An 18,751-nucleotide genomic window follows, 5' to 3' on the forward strand; every position below is an offset into this window, starting at 1 on the left:
ATTCATATATTGAAGCCCTAACCCCCAGACCCTCAGAATGTGACTGTATCTGCAGAGAGGACTTTTAGAAAGGTGATTAAGGCCTGGGCACAGTGGCTTACCACTTGGGGAGGCCAAGGCAAGAGGATCACTTGAGGCCAGGAATTTAAAACTAGCCTAGGCAACACAGTGAGACCCTGTCTCTGCAAAAAAATTTAAAAATTATCCAGGTGTGGTAGCGCACACCTGTAGTCCCAGCTACTCAGGAGGTTGGAGTGGGAGGACCACTTGAGCCCAGGAGTTCAAGGTTGCAGTGAGCCATGATTGCACCACTGCACTCCAGTCTGGGTGACAGAGTGAAACTGTGTCTCTAAAATAATAATAACAATAAAATAATTTTTTAAAGTGATTAAGTTAAAATAAGGTTGTTAGCGTGGGCCCTAACCCAACTGACTGGTGTCCTTTTAAGAAGAGGAAATTTTACAGACAAAAACACTCAAGGGCTCACGCACCAGGGAACGACCATGTGAGGACACAGAAAGAAGGCAGCCACCTGCAAGCCAGGGAGAGAGCCCTCAGAACAAACCAAACCTGCCCACACCTTGATCTTGGACTTCCAGCCCCCAGAACTATGAGAAATATAAGAAAATAAATTTCTGTTGCTTAAGTCATTTGGTGTGTGATATTTTTTTTAATTTAAATATTTGATGCATTCATTAACACCAGAATGATGATTAATGGAAAAAGAAATGACAAAGTAACTGATGAAATAGAAGGCAATACAAATAAATGATAGTAACTTAAACATGTTAAAAAAAAAGCCACAAAACTCCAAAGCCATAAAACGGGACAAGATTATATTTCAATATACAACTTCTGTATAACCAAAAAAATAAAGCACCACACTAAAATGAATGAGAAAAAAACATATTTGCAATTCTAGACAAAATATTAACATCTTTAATCATAAATGAACTCTTCAGAAATCAGTACAAAGAGACTAACATTACAAGGGAAGTGACAATAAAAGGAACAGAGGAAAATGGAATAGCCCAAATGAGTTATAGACTATATGAAGATGATACAGTTAACATTAATAGCTGAGAAAGCAATTTCATTATAAATTATATTATCGATCCTTACAAGTACTGATTATGTTTGTACAGCTTTAGGAAATGCAGAATTTTCAAATACTGAGAAAACTTACTCTAGTCATAGGGAGTTTACTCAAAAATGTAGATTTTTGCATAAATGTGGCCCCAGCAATTCTAAACCATAGGAGTCACTCCAACAAAGTAGTTACATATGCTGGTGTGTGGTGTTTTATATGGTAGCCCTAGCAAACCAATAGAACGGTGACCAAGGCAAAGTCCTTGTTCTTGCTGAGCTTAAAATCTATTAAAGAACTCAAAATCTCATGCCCACTTAAGCAACAAAGAAAGGGAGGTGACTAGAGGCACTTGTAAACACTCCTGAGACAGCCAGAGTTAGTAAGAGAACCAGGTAATCTTTGGACATATTTTATTGCAGGGCATGTGGCCATTACCCAGGATATTTGAATCAAGGGTTAAACACTATTATCACTCTGCTTTAACACGAGAAAGCAAGAAATCCTGCACTGATCACGTGAGGGGGAGGGAGGAAATCTGGCAGATCTGACCTAAAAGGGCAAATGGAAAAGAACTGTGTGGCTCAGTGCACATCACAAATGTGTGGGCTTCAACATGACCACTAGAAGCAAAGGAAATTTGTATATTTTTATAATCACCACACAGGTGCTTATTTTAAATTGTTTTCTTGAAAGTTGTTATTTTTTTTTAACCTCACTACCCTATAGACTGACTCCCTCAAAGGAAGCGTAGCATAAGATGAAAATATAGAAGTTTCTATTTGGAGCTCAACAGGTTAAAACAGAGCTGAAAATAGCTCCTGGGCACGTCTTAGGGTTGGTTGACTATTTAATCCTCTGATATGTAAGAGAAATTGACGCATTCTTGTCTGAATAGCCACTGTATCTATCATGAAGCTTTACCGTTCTAGGGATTTTTCGGCATGGCCACTGGGGGAACTAAGCTTTGTGTTTCCAAAGAAAAATACGAAGCTCTTCTACACTGACCAGACAAACTGTGACAAAGCGTGTAATTCCTGTTGTGTGGCTGGTATGCTCCATGCATGATTCAGGTATTGAGATTCTGTCCAGACAGGCGAGGACCCCAGTGTGTGTAGGCATGGGGATGGGTAGGGTGTCTAGTCAAGGGAGAAGTCGCTTATTGGAAGGGTTATAAAAGTCCCACCAAACCCTCAGGCAGATACCCGGGGGGAGCCCTTAGTGGAACGGCCCTATGTTAGTGGCAGGGTTAAAATCTCTTCCTTGGGTTGCCAGATAAAATATAAGACTCCCTGTCAAATTTGAATTTCAGATAAACAGCAAATCATTTTCGAGAAAAGTACACCTTGTGCCACATTTGGAACTTTCAATATTTGGGACATACTTATATCAAAGAATTCTGTGTTATTTACATGACATTCAGATTTACCCAGGTGCCCTATACTTTGATTTGCTAAATCCAGCGATCTTGTCTTAATGGCAAATACCTGTTTCAGTGTGGAAGGGAAGTAAGATTTGTTCCCTGTTTGTGAAGATGGGCCTAAGGCTGAGTCAGGTTGTCTGTAAAACTGTACTCATCTTTCAGGGTTCTTTCTGCATAGTATGGGGCACCAAAGCCAGAAGGTTACAGAAAGATCAGAAAACCAGACAGCAGAAACCTGACAGCTTTTATTCCTCATGCATACTCTTAGCTTAGTTGTCTTTTCCACTCCCTTAGCATTTAATGAAGTCTCCCTAAATTCCCGGACCATCTCAGCTGTGCTAAGGTGACAAACCTAAGGAAAGCCTCCCAGATGGGAAGGTCTGGCTGGCCTCACTTTGGTGGGAGCATTAAAGTGAATCACAGTCCTCCAGGGCCAGCAAGTGTTGAAATCAAGGAGACAAAGTCAGAGCCATTTGACCAGACAGTCTTTCCCATCTGGGAGGCTCTGGGACTTGTCTTATAGAAAGAGGAAAATACTTCTCCCAAGTATGAAGAAATCATCCAAAATGCAAAGGCTCCCTGGTCCCGCAGTAGCTGGCCCATCTTCAGCCGGCCTTCAGCTGAGGGATTCCTTAATTCATTAACCAGTAGTTACAGGGGACCCGCCATATGCCAAATACTGTGTCGCTGCTGAAAACACAATAAGGAATAGGCATCACCTTCACCCCAACGACCATTTGTCTCCCAGGAGATCCGGAGGCTGCTCTTCTGAGACTCAGCCTGGGCCTGGGCCCTGCCATCCAGCTCTCCCTCCATTGTCTCACAGAGACTCATTCAGTGTCTACCCACTACCCATCAGCGTGAAGAACGGCTATGGCCTGCACGTTTATGTTCCCCGGAGATTCACAGGTTGAAATCCTAATCCCCAAGGCGATGATATTAGGAGGCAGGGACTTTGGGATGTGATTAGGTCATAAGGGTGGACCCCGTGAATAGGATGAGTGCCCTTATAAAAGAGGCTCCAGAGAGACCCCTCACTCCTTCCACCACATTTGTACACCGTGAGAAGACACCGTCTAGGAACCAGGAAGCAGGCCCTCACCAAACACCAAATCTGCCAGCACCCAGCTTCCAGAATGAGTAGAAAAAAAGTCTACATCTCTAAGTTACCAAACCTATGGTATTTTAGCCTGAATAGACTAAGAGAGGAAGGAGAGCATCATAGACATTCGTCCTGGGCTCGGGCTCCCCTTTAGTAACTTGTCATATAAGCCTGGGGCTCTTTCCTTTCATTCTAGCTGGTCAGACACAGGACAGCTCACTGTTCCCCCACACTTAGACCATCTGTGATGCTGGGGTGGGGGTCCTGGCATATTCAAGGTGAGTGGCCGTGTCAGGCAGCACCTAACCCCACATCTCCATCACACCGCCCTGTTTCACTGTCCTGGCTGCACACATCACTACCTGGACTGTTCCCTTGGTTTGTGTCTGTGTTTATCACACCTCCCTGAATTAGATTGAAAACATCATGAAAGAGGCCTGGTGCAGTGGCTCATGCCTGTAATCCCAGCACTTTGGGAGGCCAAGGCAGGTGGATCACAAGGTCAGGAGTTTGAGACCAGCATGGCCAACATAGTCAAACCCCGTCTCTACTAAAAATACAAAAATTGGCCGGGTGTGGTGGTGAGTGCCTATAATCCCGGCTACCTGGGAGGCTGAGAGAAGAGAATCGCTTGAACCGGGGACGTGGAGGTTGCAGTGAGCTGAGATCACGCCATTGTACTCCAGCCTGGGCAACAGAGCAAGTGTCTGTCAGAAAGAAAGAGAAAAAGAGAGAAAGAAGGAAGGAAGGAGGGAAGGAAGGAAGGAAGGAAGGAAGGAAGGAAGGAAGGAAGGAAGGAAGGAAGGAAGGAAGGAAGGAAAGAAGGAAAACATCATGAAAGAAGCCATCTCAGCTTTCATTCACCATTGTTTCTCCAAAGCCTACAGTAGTACCTGACACAGGAAACACTTAATAAACATGTATTTAATGAATGAATAAGTAAGCAAATGATCAAATTACTTGTCCCAGGCAACCAATGTGTGAAATACACAGGGTGGATCTGGAACAGAGCTACACATGGGAGATCGGAACTGCGTCTTCCAAAGATGACAGCACATGCTCTGTTTTCTCATGGAGATATCTGGTAACTGTATCTGTCATCCTTATCTCGGTTACCCACATAGGGAACCTGGGAACCAACCTAGCCTCCTCCTTCTCTTCCTCTATATGAAACTACAGTGCAGTATTGTTACTTCCATCTCCACCGCAGCAGAGCTAGTGGACTGGCCCTTCACCTCTGTCAGCTCTTCCAAATGTATTCATCAGGGTTCTCCCGGGAAACAGAACCAAAGAGGAGAGACAGAGATAGAAATAGAGATAGGGATAGAGACAATAGACACAGAGACAGAAATAGAAATGGAGATAAGATTTACTTTCAGGATTGGCTCACACAATGGTGGGAACGGGCAGTTTGCAGGGCAAACTGGAAATTCCAGCAAGAGATGACGTCTTGAGCCAGAAAGGAGTCTGGAGGCTCCTTCCTCTTAGAAGTAAGGGAAACCTCAGTTTTTCCATTAAAGCCTTCAACTGATTGGATGAGGCTACTGACACTAGGGAGGGTCATCTGTTTTACTCAAAGATGTAAATGTCAGTCACATCTAAAAAATACAGCCGGCATGGTAGCTCATGCCTGTAATCCCAATGCTTTGAGGAGTCGAGGCTGGAGGACTGTTTGAGGCCAGGAGTTCAAAACCAGCCTAGGCAACATAATGAGACCCCTGTCTACAAAAACATGAAGAAACTAGGTGACGGTGGTGACTCACACCTGCAGTCCTAGTTAGTTAGGAGGGTGAGGCAAGAGGATTGCCTGAGCCCAGGAGTTCCAGGCTGCAGTGAGTTATGATAGCGACATGGCACTCAAGCCTGGGTGACAGAGACTGTTTCAAAAAAGTTTACTTTTCTTGTAAAATAAAATATTTATTTAAAATATCTCACAGCAGTATCTGGACTGGTGTTTGACCAAACAGCTGGATTCCACAGCCCTGGCCAAGTTGACAGGAATGGCTTTCGTGGATGGTGCTCCCTCCATCCCAGCCTCTTCCGTGGTGCCGTCAGTACACAGAGGATGAAAAGCTAAACACTGCATTTCTAAGACTCCCTTGTAACTGGGGTTCTTAACAGGGCCGGGACTAGGATGAGGAAGCAAGGCACCCCAGGCACGACATTTAAGGAGCATCAAAAAACTCAGTAATCAAGATAAATACTCTTAATGCAGTATTTTAAAAAATTTAAAAGTGACAGAGTGCAGTGGCTCACATCTGTAGTCCCAGCACTTTGGGAGAACAAGGCAGGCAGATTGCTTGAGCCCAGTTTTTGAGTTCAAGACCAGCCTGGGCAACATGGTGAAATCCTGTCACTATAAAAAATACCAAAAAAAAAAGCCAGGTGCCGTGGCTTATACCTGTAATCCCAGCACTTTGGGATTACTCGCTGAGGCGGGTGGATCTTCTGAGGTCAGGAGTTCAAGACCAGCCTGGCCAACATAGTGAAACCCAATCTCTATTAAAAATACAAAAAATTAGCTGGGCATGGTGGCAGGCACCTCCCTATGAGGAAGGCTGAGGCAAGAGAATCGTTTGAACCTGGAAGGCAGAGGTTGCAGCAAGCCAGTATTGCACCAGTGCACTCCAGCCTGGGCAGCAAGAGGAAAACTCCATCTCAAAAGAAACAACAACAAAAAAAAAAAAAAAAAAAAGAAAGAAAAGAAAAAAGAAATTTTTTCTGGAAATGGTGGTGTGTGTGCCTATAGTCCCAGATACTCAACAGGCTGAGGTTCGAGAATCACCTAAGCTCAGGAAGTGAAGGCTGCAGTGAGCCATGACTGAGTCACAGCACTCCAGCCTGGATGACAGAGCCAGCACCTGTCTCAAAAAAAAAAAAAAAAAAAAAAAGATAAAAAGTAATGTGGTATTACTGACATTTTCTTTTGCCTTTGGCTCCAATATGGCTTGGCAGGGCAGGGTTCTTCATGGAATTAAGAAGCACTTGTGTGGAATCTGAAGGGCAGGATAAGGTGGAAAAGATCTTTCTCTGCTGATTTCTGCTGGCAAGCACAATGGTGCTCCTGCGTTCAGTCACTGCCTCGATGGGGGCTACAAGGCAGGGGTGGGGCTTTGCACAGTTTGCTGTTGCAGGTGGAGCAGCCCAGCACAGCTCTCCAGCCACTACTTGCATTGACAGCAGTGCCTGCCACAGCTAGGGTGGGTTCTTTCAGAAATCCATTGTGCTGGCCGGGTGTGGTGGCTGATGCCTGTAATCCCAGCACTTTGGAAGGCTGAGGTGGGTGGATCACGAGGTCAGGAGTTTGAGACCAGCCTGGCCTAGATGGTGAAACTCCATCTCTACTAAAGACACAAAAAATTAGCTGGGTGTGGTGGTGCATACCCATAATCCCAACTACCCTGGAGACTGAGGCAGGAGAACCGCTTAAACCCCTCGGGAGGCAGAGGTTGCAGTGAGCTGAGATCGCTGCCATTGCACTCCAGCCTGGGCAACAGGGCAAGACTCCACCTCAAAAAAAAAAAAAAAAACTATTGTGTTAAAAAGTGGTCTCTTGATTCCCAGCTACCGTTGAGGCAGGGGTGCGATTCCCAGAAAGGCCATTCTGCAATGCTGTTCATTTCCAGAGGTCAACCCAGAGCCCACTTCTCTTGCCCTTCCAAAGAAATGTAAAAACACCTAGTTTCCTGCATCACGTCCGTTTCTGGTTGACATCCCTAGAAAGGGCTCTGTTGACCAGTGTCATCACGTCTCTCCTGTTCATCCTACCCTTTCAAGCCCTACCATCCTGCTTTTATTCAGGTCCCCTTTAATCTCTCCCCTCTTCTCTCTAACACGGCTTCCAGATGACTATATGACTATACGCTCAGCCTCTTTACAGCACTTTTTTTTTTTTTTTAACATTCTCCGCTTCACACCCAGATAGAATCCCTTATTCTCTGGTGGCTTCCACTCTATCATGTAGATTCACCCTGTCTGTTCCCAAGGTTTTAGATAATAACATTTGTGTGCCCTGTAGAAAGTCCAGTGTCAAAAATCCAGTATGAAAGTTTACAGAATTTCTTTAAATGCTCAGGGAGCTCACATTCATTTCCCACCATCCATCTCCGATGAATTCTTCATTTCTTGATTTTCCACATTCTGCATTTTCTTACAAGGCATTTTTGTGTGTAGAAGACCTGACTAAATAGTTTCAGGCAAAGCAACCTCTTTTTTTTTGAAGTCTTACTTCTCCTCTGCCTTCATCCACTCTCACTTGTTTACCGTCCCTCTTCTCTCTCGGAAAGAAAAACAACCCCCAATTTTCTGATTTTCTAGTGTGTTTCATTTCTCCCACCTCCTTATGGACCTTGCCCTAGCTTTCCACATCTAATTGGCCAATCAGTGTTTTCTTCCTGTAAAATGGCATTTTGTTCCTCAGAAGGCTCCTGCTAGAGCTGAGTTTGGGAACATGAGCTGGCAAGAGCAAAATTAAAGAACTGAATCAACGTACTAAGAGTTCATGAAAACAATCTGGGACAAGAGGTAAGAAAGACATGGGCCAGGAGAGGAGCCAGGAGAGTGGCTGGAAGCCAGGACACTCCATGAGGTGGTCAGGCCAGTGAGAATTCCCAGGGAGGTGATAGAAGCACTTTCAACAACAGAAAAATGTCTGATGTTCAATTAAAGTACTATAGAGGGAGAACTGTGTGGTACTTAGGTGTGTGGACTCTGGGTCATTGATTGCGTTCTGGGGCATTGATGGTGTTCTTTCTTTTTTTTTTTTTTTTTTAGATGGAGTCTCACTCTGTCACCCAGGCTGGAGTACAGTGATGCAATCTTGGTTCACTGCAACCTCCACCTCCTGGGGTCAAGTGATCCTCCCATCTCAGCCTTGCTAGTAACTGTGACCATGCCTGTGGCACAGGGTGGCACACACCTATAGTCACACATGTGACATGCACACACCATGACACATGAAAAATTAGGTGGCTAATTTTTCCAATTTTTAAGAGATACAGGGTTTTACTATGTGGCTGGTCTGCCTCGGCCTCCCAAAGTGCTGGGATTACAGGAGGAAGCCACCACCGGGACTGATTGTGTTCAAAATTCATCTCTATCATTAACTTGCTCTGTGATTAGCAAGTCACTCAATCTCTTAAGCTTAATTTTTTTTTTATGTAAAACAGGATAACTGTTAAAAAGAAAAAGCCTATTTCTAATGATTATTGCAGGATTAAATAATATGTAAAAAGTTCCTGGCAAAAGAAATCAATTTCCTAGAAGTATTAGCTATGATGATGACTTAAACAAATGACGCTGAGCAGATGCCATTACTGCTGCCATGTAAATTGCCATTGTCTCTCCAAACTTCCATTAAAATTCTGTAGGCTTGTAAAAAATATGTAAAATATTAAAATAACTGAATTCCCTGTTCTGGATGAGGCAAGGGTGAAGGGCAAGCGAACTCACAAGGGCAAGTGAATTCGTAAACGGACCTGATGCAGCAGAAGCGACTGCTCCTCGGCACAACATGCAAGCTTGTTGAGGAGGAGCGGAAATCTGGGAGAGACTTCTCCTGAGCTGGGGATGGAGGACTGAGCCAGCTGCACCCAGATCTGAGAGGGCAGGGAGAATGCCGCTAATAACTGAGTTCACAATCCTTTAAGCAGTCACTACAAAGATGGCTACTGCAGAGACAACAGCATCTCCCTCCCCACTTCCTGTGGTTATCTGGCAGGCATGCAGTGTCGAGAAGGATTCTGAAACCATGTCCCAGTTCAATCTGAGTTTGGATGGCCTAACTGATTAAGGACCCTGATGTGACTCAGAAGTGTTCTATGTCAGGGGTTGGCAAATGATGGCCCCAGGGCCAAATCCAGGCCATAACCCGTTTTTGTATGACCCACAAGCTAAGAACGCTTTTTCCATTTTCAAATGCTTGCAGAAAAATCTATTAAGAATATTATTTCATGACACATGAAAACAATATGAAATACAAACTGTACTGACCATAAAGTTTTGAAATTGATCAATTTTTTAAATTGTTGGAAAAAATGGTTTTGCTTTTGTTATACAAGTAACTACATACTATCCTTGATTATGTTTCTTGGCCCAGAAAGCCTGAAATCTTTTTTTTTTTTTTGAGATGGAGTCCCGCTCTGTCACCGAGGCTGGAGTGCAATGGTGCGATCTCGGCTCACTGCAACTTCTGACACCTGGGTTGAAGCAATTCTCTTGCCTCAGCCTCCCAAGTAGTTGGGATTACAGACAGCCGCCACAACATTCGGCTAATTTTTTGGCATTTGTAGTAGAGATGAGGTTTCTCCATGTTAGCCAGGCTGGTCTCAAACTCCTGACCTCAGGTGATCTGCCCGCCTCGGCCTCCCAAAGTCTTGGGATTATAGGCGTGAGCCACCTCGCCCAGATGAAAGCCTGAGATCTTTACTATCTTGCTCTTTGCAGAGAAAGGCCAACCAACCCTGTTTCATGCTACACAAAGTAGTCAAATGTGTCACTGCACAATGTCTTCTCAATCTTATGGGTGCACTCACTGTTTTAAACTTGATTTTATCCGATACAACTTGTGGGTGGGAGCCCAAAGAGATCTATGGATTGATTTCTCCTCTTTTGGTAGAAAAATCCTTTTTAAAATTATCCCTGAGTGACAAAGACATTAGTAAGTCAATAAGGCAAGCCTGATTGATTTGCTTTTTTTCTTTTATCAAATACTAAAAATGAGTCAGTAAGTAGCTCTCATTGTCTCTGCTTTAGAGACCAAAGGATAAGACAGGCCCACAGTCTTGCTCATGATGGTCACGTTCACAGTGCTGCTTCTGTTTGCATGGTGAATGTCAAGTTCTACTTTGCCTAATTTTTATTTTTTTATTAAAAAAAATTTCTTCTCTGCCCATGACCACCCATCTCCCTTCTGTGACTAATTGCAGACACCTGCTTTCTCAGTAAGATGTGGGATTTGTGCATAATTTATCTGCCAGGGTTTGGAGAAGTACCCTCACTCCCATGGCCTGGCCGGCGGTCCCCAGCCCTGGGAAACGGGACACCTTCCTTTCTCCTTCCAGTGAGCTCCTCTGATGCCTGTCCTCCAGAAAAGCTGGGTGAACTTTGAATTTTTTCAATGTAATAATTTTCCCCCATAATCACATTATAATATCAATGGAGCTTATCTCATTGCTGATAGATCTTCAATTGGCACCGACTCTTAAAACTTCCTCTTTCTCAGCCCCACCCTCCATCGAACCTGCAGTTAATGATATGAAGAGCATGAAATGCCTCAGAGCTTTACTGGAGTTGCCTTTTAAAAAGAAGCCCAAGAAGATTCTTTCAGGGGAGAGAAAAATGCTTTGCAAAGTGAATAATAATACTGTCATGATACGTTCTGCCAATTTGGGTTTTCTTCAGAAGAAACAGAAACAGCGTTCCTCCTGTTCTGAAAACTTCTTTCCTGAAGGCTATTTACTCTCGCAGCAACCATTTACTTGATTTTGCCTAATTGGTTTTACAGAAGCAATAAAGCTCTTTGTGACAAGTCAAACAATAGAGTTATAAGGAAAATCACCCTTCCCCTCCTTCCTCCAATCTCGCTCACTGGGTCAATCAAGGATTTCTTCCATATGTTTCTCTACATTCGGACAGGCAAAGGCAAATGTGAAGAGTTTTCTACCTTTTACAAAAAAATGAGGGTACACTGTAAATATCACCCTGAAATTCTCATCAATATGTGTGGAGCTAACTCAGTCTTGGTAGTTGCCTGCTATTCCATTATTCCCTTGTACAGCTGTTGAGGTCCCTGCTTTGTTTTAGACTCTTTTTTTTGCGACAGAGTCTGTCTCTGTTGCCCAGGTTGGAGTGCAGTGGTGTGATCTCAGCTCACTGCAACCTCTGCCTCCTGGGTTCACGTGATTCTCCTGCCTCAACCTCTTGAGTAGCTGGGACTACAAGCATGTGACACCATGCCCAGCTAATTTTTTGTATTTTTAGTAGATACAGAGTTTCACCATGTTGACCAGGCTGATCTCGATACTCCTGGCCTCAACTGATCCGCCCACTTTGGTCTCCCAAAGTACTGGGATTACAGGCGTGAGCCACCGAACCCAGCCCGATAGACTTGCAATTTGAAAAAAAATTCCTTTGTACCAAATACATACTAGACACTTCAACAGATTGTGAGGAGAGAAAAATTAACAACACATCACCTTTCATGACACCAAGGTCCTGTGGGGAAGATAATAAATGATTGCATGTGGACACCAAGTGTGACAATGAGGTGTGCACAATTGCACAGCAAAGGATAGAGAACTTGGAGGTGTATTCAGAGTCATCTGGGGGTGAGTCCAACACACAGGAGGGAGGGTGCAGGCACAGGGAACATCATGTGCAGAGGCAAGGAGGCTGCAGGAGCAGGGCATGCTCAGGAAGCTGGCTGAAGCGCTGTGCCCGTGCAGGTTCTGCTGAAAAGGCCAGAGAGGTAGGTGGGCACAGAAGTCAGCCGGCTTGTGTACCAAACTAGAGAGTCAGGGCTCATCCGGTGGGCTGAGAGTAAAGGAGAGACATGCACATGTTTAAAGCAAAGTGTATTAGTCTGTTCTCACGCTGCTAATAAAGACATACCCTAGACTGGGTAATCTGGAAAGGAAAGAGGTTTAATGGACTCACAGTTCCACATGGCTGGGGAGGCCTCACAAGCATAGTGGAAGATGAAGGAAGAGCAAAGCGATGTCTTACAAAGAGCAGCCAACAGGCCAGGTGCAGTGGCTCATGCCTATAATCCCAGCACTTTGGAAGGCTGAGGCAGGCAGATCATGCGATCAGGAGTTCGAGACCAGCCTGGCTGACATGGTGAAACCCCGTCTCTACTAAAAAATACAAACTTAGCTGGGCATGGTGGCGGGCAGCTGTAATCCCACCTACTTGGGAGGCTAAGGAAGGCGAATCACTTGAATCTGGGAGGCAGAGATTGCAGTGAGCAGAGACTGCCCCATTGCACTCCAGCCTGGGCGACAGAGCGAGACTTCTTCTCAAACAAAACTGAAACAAAGGGCGGCCGGCAAGAAAGAGCATGTGCAGGGAAACTCTTATTATCAGATCTCGTGAGACTTATTCACTATCATGAGAACAGCAGGGGAAAGACCTGCCCGCATGATTCAATAACCTCCCACCAGATCCTTCACAAGATGCTTGGGAATTATGGGGACTACACATCAAGATGAGATGTGGGTCGGGTCACAGCCAAACCATATCACAGGGCAATCAGATTCTGTTTTTAGAGGCTATCTGGAGGGCATCTGAAAATAAAACTAGTGAGGAAAGTCCAGAAATATCAGGAGATTGGCATCATCTAATCTTGGGGGGATGCTGGACCAAGGCAGGGCAGTGAGGGAAGAATGAAAGGGAGGTGACTGGAATTCTGAGGTGAACCCGGTAAGACTTGTGGGCAGATTGAGAGGAGTAGTGGTGTAGGAGGACATCTAGCTTGGCAATCAGGTGTACCCAATGAAGGACATGCAGGAGGAGGGCAGATGTGCCCAAGAGAGATGAAGACTTCCATTTTGCAAATGTGGAGTTTGAGTTGCCTGTGGAACACCTTGCGCTCTTTGAACATTTTCAGATACGAGGTGATGATGGCCTTCCTAAAGTACCTTCCTTTCATTCTGTGATAGGTTTTCCCCCTTCACAGAGAAAATGGCATACAGCGATGCAGTAGGGTTCCAATCATGATGACTACCATCTCAGGAGATGCGAGCAAGAAGCAGCCAGGCACTCTTCTACAGGGGCAATGCCTCTGAGTGAGTTCACAGGGGCCTCTTCCAGCTGACAAACTGTAAAACCATGACCATCTGGGTAGATCAGTGAGTAAATGACATCCTTCCTTGAGGCTGAGGCCACATCAGAGGGTGTGGCTAGAGAGTGGAGGTGGGGAGGATCCCATCAGCCAAGGACTTGTGTACAGGTCCCATCTGCAGCAGCTCTGGGAGCAGCCCATCCCCACTGAGCATCTATTTGGCAGTGATCACTGCCACCAGTGACCTGCTTGTTGCCTAACCCAGCATACATTATCACTCCACATCTTCATTCAGTAAACAGTGTGGAACATTCCCCTCTGTGCCAAGCATACCGAACTGCCAGAGACACCATCATGAGCAAGACTTACTTTCAAAGTGCTCTCAGACCAATGCAGAAATCTGAAAGTGACAACCCCCAAATCCTCTTACTGCAAGATGACTGCTTCCAGACTGATAGGTACAAAGTATAGCAGTGTGACAAAAGGAAAATTTACGTTGGTATTACATGGAGCAAAAGGTGGAAAAGATTCTTCTGGGATGAGCAGGAGTCCATCTACAGATGGCCTAGGCTCTCATTACGATATTCTGCCAGAGGCATTTGAACCAAAGTGACTCCATCTTGAATAGGGGCTGGGTAAAATGAAGATGAGACCTGCTGAGATACATTCCCAGGAGTTTCAGTGTTCTTAGTCACAGGATGAGACGGGAAGTTGGCAGGATACAAGTCAGTCATAAAGACCCTACTGATAGAACAGGATGCAGTAAAGAAGCTGGCCAAAACCACACCAAAGCCAAGAATATCATGAAAGTGACTTGGGCCATCCCCACTGCTCGTTATATGCTAATTAGAATGCATTAGCATGCTAAAAGACACTCCTACCTGTGCCATCACAGTTTACAGATGCCACTGCATCATCTGGAAGTTACCCTATATGGCTTAAAAAAGGGTGAAACCCTCAGATTGGTGGGGGGGGGAATCTCTACCCCTTTCCCAGAAAACTCATGAATAATCTACGCCTTGTTTAGCATATGATGAAAAAATAACCATAAAAATAGCCAACCAGCAGGCTTCGGGGCTGCTCTACCGATGCAGTAGCCATCTTTGTTTCTTTACTTCTCTACTAACCTTGCTTTCACTTTACTCTGTGGACTCGTCCAGAATTCTCTCTTATGCAATATCCAAGGACACTCTTTGGGTTTCCAGATCGGGTTCCCTTTCCAGTAACACTTCCACAGAGAAGAAGGCTCTGGTTCCCAGACACTGTCAGAGAATCAGCTGTGGCAGAATCATCTGGAGAGTTTTTGAGAGTCAGTTCTGGCAAGAAAGATATTTGCAATTTTCAAAATCTGACAATGTAGAGAAAATTATACAATTTGTTTTCAGAGAATGCTTTCTTTTTTTAATTCCTTTTTTTTTTTTTTTTTTTTTTTGAGACAGAGTTTCACTCTTGTTGCCTAGGCTGGAGTGCAATGGCGAAATCTCAGCTCACTGCAACCTCTGCCTCCAGGATTCAAGCGATTCTCCTGCCTCAGCATCCTAAGTAGCTGGGATTACAGGCATGCACCACCACGCCTGATTAATTTTTGTATTTTTAGTAGAGATGGGTTTTCACCATGTTGATCAGGCTGTCTTGACCTCAGGTGATCCACCCGCCTAGCTCTTCCAACATGCTTCTATTACAGACCTGAGCCACCACGCCCAGCAGAGAACACTTTCTTTAGGAAATTCATGCTAATATTTCTTCTTAGATACAAGGCCCAGAGGGGCTTGGCTGGAGGGAAAGCTTGATGCCAAAAGCACAAAGTTACTCTGCAAAATGAGGGTGGCGGCTCAGAGGCACCGAAGATGCCTTCAACTTTGGCATCATCTGGGTGGTTCCTGGAGGAAGACGGAATTGATTTTTGGGTTGGAGAGAAAGGGAAAGAGCTTGAAACTGGAGTAGAGAACAGGAGACAAGAGGGAAAGAAGGGGCAGGCGGCGGATAAGTTCAGGGCATCAGGACAGCGATGGCCAGGCACTCACTTGTCTGAGGTGGGACAGGCCAAGTCACACAGGAGCAATGGTGTCTGGTATTGATTTGACATTGTTTCCTATTCCTGTCTCTCATCATTAGGTCATTAGTTAAGCTTTATACCACCGCTCAGTGTCAGCATTAGTTCAGCTTTATACCTTAAGGTCTTCAGTTAAGCTTTTACCAGGTTATTAGTTAAGCTTTATACCACTGCTCAGTGTCAGTCTGATGGTGGTGTCCTGGGGAAAGGAGAGGGTAAAGTGATACAAAGAGGGATTTTGAGACCTCCACACTGATCGAGGAAAAAGTTGAGGGCAGGAGGTCTCAGCTGGTGTAACAGGAAAGAGAAAAAAATCAAGGAAAATCGAACTATTGCTCCCCTCCTTTAACCCAGGAGTCCTCAGAGGCATTCAGGAGGGAAATGAAATTCCTCTGGAAATACGCATCATGGAAGCTTGAGTTCTCTCATGTGGTTGGAGTTGTAGCTCTGGTTCCAAAAAGGTGAAGGACTTGAAAAGTAAATTACAAATACAGATTTTATTTCTGTGTCCTGTCTGTCCCTGAGAATTCTGCTTGCGAAGGCTTGGGGTGTGGTTGTGCCCTGATGGGCGGTCAGAGTTGAGGACCACTGCTGGAAGTCATGAGGGCCACGGGAATTTCCAAAGAAGAGTTTTTGTTTGAGAATGCTCACTTTAGTGGCAGGGTGGCAGCAGGTTGATGAGGCACAGAAGGTCTCAAGAACTGACAGGACCTGCCATATGGGGGCCTCCTGAGGAGGCTTCCTATGTGTGCAAGGCACCACAGCCCTGCCATCCCGCGATGTATTACTTACTGCTCTCTTCCTCTGAGTGCACATTCTCCATAGCTACAAAATGACAGTCACTTGTCATTCCACTACCTGATCTGGAGGAAGAAAAAAACCAGTGGTGCTTGTCTTCACTCAGGATGCTGTCTCTGGAAGACAGGGATTGAACCAAGGGCATGGACCTAGGATTTGACTCCCAGCTTTAGAATCCTGTTAACTTCGAGTTTCCACATCTCATCGGAAAGTCAGGAAGTGGCTTAAGCAAATACTCTCGTTCACATTAGACCTAAGTGCGGCTTGAGCTTCCAAGGAGAAACTTAGTTTATTCCCCAGTCATAATGCTCTAATCTATTCCCACTTTTTAATAAAATGCTGAAAAGAAATTCCAGTGCTGCTGTGCTTACAAAAGTGATCTTTAAAACATGTACTTAAGGAGAGAGATCCAAGATGGCCAACTAGCAGCAGCTCAGGACTGCAGCTCCCAGTGAAGGTGCAGGGAGAGAGTGGACACCAGACTTCCAGACGAATTTTTGTTGCCCACGGACCAGGAGATTCCCAGCAGAGGAGTCTCATGGGTCACCAGCGTGACTCTTTTGGCCGGTGTGGCTGTTTTGCCAGCGTCCCGGCGTGGCGGCTCTTAGTGCGGAGTATGTGGGACTGGATGCCCTTTTGGTTGGCGTTTGGAGCTCTGGGAAGGCACAGTCGCCCATTCAGCTGATTGAAAGGGGGACTGAAGCCAGGAGCCAGACCGGGAGATTCCCGGGCAGAAAAGTGCCAAGAATCTCAGTGTTGCTGTTTCAGCCGGTGCAGTCGCCGCATGGGAAATTGCATAGATCCCGGTGCCTTTGTGGTGGGCCACTGGGCCACCTGGGAGAGAATTGATGTTCAATTAGGAAAAGAAAAAAAGGGGGCTCCAAGGTGGGGAGCCGGGTAATTGGGCTGGTCCCACCCCCACAAAAAAACAGCAATTGGAAATGCTGATGGTTGAGAGTTTCACAGCAAGCACAGCTGAACCCGGGAAGGTCCAGCTCTGTGGGGGAGGGGTGTCCGTGAAAGGAAAACAAAGATACAGAAATAACATCATCACCAACAAGCTGGACGTCCACTCAGAGACCCAATCTGAAAGTCAGCAAATACAAAGACGACAGGTGCATAAATCCATAAAGATGGGAAGAAACCAGCAAAAAGGCTGAAAACATCCAAAATCAGAATGCCTCTCCTCCTTCAGGGGATCACAGCTTCTCATCAGCAAGGGAACAAGGCCTGATGGAGAATGAGTGTGATGAATTTTCAGAATCAGGCTTCAGAAGGTGGATAATAAGGAACTTCTGTGAGCTAAAAGAATATGTTCTAACCCAATGTAAAGAAACTAAGAACCTTGAAAAAAGGTTTGACGAAATGCTAACAAGAATAGACAATTTAGAGAGAAATATAAGTGAATTAATGGAGCTGAAAAACACAATACGAGAACTTTGCAAAGTATGCACAAGTTTTAGCAGTCGAATTGATCAAGCAGAAGAAAGGATATCAGAGGTCAAAGACCAACTCAATGAAATAAAATGAGAAGACAAGATCAGAGAAAAAAGGGTAAAAAGGAATGAGCAAAGTCTCCAAGAAATATGGAACTATGTGAAAAGACCTAATCTACGTTTGATAGGTGTACCTAAATGTGACGAAGAGAATGAATCCAAGCTGGAAAATATTCTTCAGCATATTATTCAGGAAAATTTTCCCAACCTAGCAAGGCAAGACAATATTCAGCTCCAGGTAATACAGAGAATACCACAAAGATATTCCTCAAGAAGAGCAACCCCAAGGCACATAATCGTCAGATTCACCAGGGTTGAAATGAAGGAGCAAATGCTAAGGGCAGCCAGAGAGAAAGGTCAGGTTACCCACAAAGAGAAGCCTATCAGGCTCACAGCAGATCTCTCAGCAGAAGCCCTACAAGCCAGAAGAGAGTGGGGGCCAATATTCAACATCCTTAAAGAAAAGAACTTTCAACCCAGAATTTCATATCCAGCCATACTAAGCTTCATAAGTGAAGGAAAAATAAAATCTTTTGTGAACAAACAAGTACTTTCATCACCACCAGGCCTGCTTTACAAGAGCTTCTGAAAGAAGCACTACACATAGAAAGGAATGACCAGTATCAGCCTTTCCAAAAATATACCAAAAGGTAAAGAACATCAACATAATGAAGAATTTACATCAACTGATGGGCAAAACAGTCAGCTAGCATCAAATGGCAGTATTAACAATAACTCACATATGTTATTGTTAATCCTAAATTTGGATCGACTAAATGCCCCAATTGGAAGACACAGGCAGGAAAATTGGATAAAGAGCCAAAACCCATCGGTATGCTGTGTCCAGACCCATCTCATACACAGGGATGCACAGAGACTCAGAACAAAGGGATGGAGGAGGATTTGCCAACCAAATGGAGGGCAAAATAAATAAATAAATAAATGAAGAGCAGGAGTTGCAATTCTTGCCTCTGATAAAATAGACTTTGAAGCAACGAAGATCAAGGGAGG

The sequence above is a fragment of the Sapajus apella genome, unplaced genomic scaffold (assembly GCF_009761245.1).
Source record: "Sapajus apella isolate SASKATOON/1434 unplaced genomic scaffold, GSC_monkey_1.0 scaffold6, whole genome shotgun sequence".
NCBI lineage: Eukaryota > Metazoa > Chordata > Mammalia > Primates > Cebidae > Sapajus > Sapajus apella.